Raw genomic sequence first — 2,500 nt, 5'->3', positions numbered from 1 at the left:
AGGAAATGAGGGAGGAAGGGAGAGGGGGAGAAAGAGCGGCGAGAGATTAAGGGAGGAAATGAGGTGGGGGGGTGAGGGAGGAAATGAGGGAGATAAAGAGTAGCGGGAGATAAAGGGAGGAAATAAGGGAGATAAAGTTATGAAGGAAACAAAGAAAAAGTGTTGGAGAGAATGAGGGAGATAAAGAAGCAAGAGATCAAGGGAGCAAATGAGAGGGAGAAAAAGCGTTGAGAGAAATGAGGGAGATAGAGCGGCGAGAGATTAATGGAGGAAATGAGGGAGATAAAGCGATGGTGGGAATGAGGGAGATATGACGAGGAATGAAATTTGGGAAAAAAAAAAAACGTCGGAGAAAATGAGACAGAGAGAGAGAGGAAATGAGGGAGAAGTGACGGCAAGAGAAAATGAGGTAAAGAAAGCTGCGAGGGGAGTAAGGGAGAGAAGGTGGAGAGAGACGTGAGGGGGAATATGTAACAAAGGCAATGAGAAAGAGATGACGATGAGGGAAATGAGGCAGAGAAGGCGGACGAAGGAGAGAGGGAAGAAAGGAGACGAGGAGAATGAGGGAGAGAAAACAATGGAGGAAACAGAGAAAGGTTAAGAGGCGTGAGGAATAACAGGAAAGGAAATGGCGAAAGAAATGAAGGAAATAATACAGAGAGGGGAATTAGGGAGAGAACGAAGAAGAAAGACGAGAAGAGAATAAGAGAAAGAGCAAATGAGATAATGAGGGAAAGTGGTGAAGAAAATGAAGGAGAAACAGTGGCGAAGAATATGAATAATGAGAGAGAAAAGGAAGCAAAGAAAATGAATAATCAGGAAGAAAAGAAAGTAAAGAAAATGAATAATGATGAAGAAAAGGAAGTAAAGAAAATGAATAATGAGAGAGAATAGGAAGTAAAGCAAATGAATAACGAGAGAGAAAAGAAAGGAAAGAAAATGAATAATGAGGGAGAAAAGAAATAATGGAGAAAGAGTAGTGTCGATGATCCAGAAATGAAGAAGAGATGAAAAGGTTGAAAGGGAGGTAGAAAAGCAACTTTGAAGAATTAATTATTTAAAGAAAAAACAAAAATGAACATCAAAGTATATGAAAAAAATGAGAGAAAATTGCTCTTAAAGAAAAAAAAGCAAAAATGAACATCAAAGTACATGTAAAAAATAGAGAGAAAATTGTTCTTATAGAAAAAAGCAAAAATTGAGAGAATTTTTTAAAAATCACTCTCCCAATTCTAATCCCAAAAACATGATTAAGTAAATGAAGGCCTAATGAAGGAATTGCAATGGGCCAATTTCCCCAGCCATCAAATTAGGAAATTCTCCACATTGCTTTACATCGCTTTCATAACATTTCGTTCAACTTAACCACAACCGCAATTTTCTATAATTATTATGAAAAGAAAAGAAAAATAAGTGAAAATTTGCTTCGTCCCAGACATATCAAAGCTGACCGTGTTTATAAAGGGTTAGATCTCATACAAAGGCGTGTTTGAACCTATAAATAGATCTATCAGAGAATCTAGAGGCAGGAGAGAACGTACTGAACACTTGTTTTAATTCAAATGGAATAATTTTGAACTAAAACACAAAATTAAGCCTTAAGAATCAACTACGATTTATAAATATCATACAACATAGATTTACGTAAACAGAAACACACGCACACACGCACACACGCACACACGCACACATTAACGTATATAAACACACATAGATTTAAAATTCAATTAATTACATTTTAAGAAAAGTATTTCATGAAAGAACACTAAAGCACAACAATAGCGGAGAGAGACAGAGAGAGGAGATAGATGAATAGACTGATAGATAGATAGACAGATAGATGGATAGCTGGTTAGATAGATAGATGGATAGATAGGCAGACAGATAGATAGATAGATATATAGATAGATAGATAGACAGACAGATATAGAGATAGATAGATAGATAGATAGATAGATAGATAGATAGATAGATAGACAGACAGACAGATAGATAGATAGATAGATAGATAGATAGATACACAGATAGATGGATAGATAGACAGAGAGAGAGAGAGAGAGAGACAGAGGGAGAGAGAGAGAGTGAGAGAGCGAGCGAGCGAGCGAGCGAGCGAGAGAGAGAGAGAGAGAGAGAGAGAGAGAGAGAGAGAGAGAGAGAGAGAGAGAGAGAGAGAGAGAGAGAAAGAGCAGACGTAGCGAATTGCTTATCCACGCGCCCCAAGTCGTACCTCTGAGGACGACCTCGAGTTGGGGGCAGAAAAGGGAACGACGACCTTGAGGATGAGAGGTGGCGCCATGAGTGGATGACGAGGGGGAGAGGGGGTGAGGGAGGATTGGGGGTGAGGGAGAGAGGTGAGTGAGATGAGGGATTAGGGGGTGGGAGGGGAATAGGGGGGTGAGGAGAGAGATGAGGGAGATGAGGGATGGGGGAGAGAGAGTGAGGGGGTGAGAGATGAGTGAGATGAGGAATGAGGGAGTGAATGAGGGAGGATGGGGGGGGG

This window comes from Penaeus vannamei, chromosome 23 (assembly GCF_042767895.1).
Source record: "Penaeus vannamei isolate JL-2024 chromosome 23, ASM4276789v1, whole genome shotgun sequence".
NCBI lineage: Eukaryota > Metazoa > Arthropoda > Malacostraca > Decapoda > Penaeidae > Penaeus > Penaeus vannamei.
Note: the sequence above shows the minus strand (reverse complement) of the source record.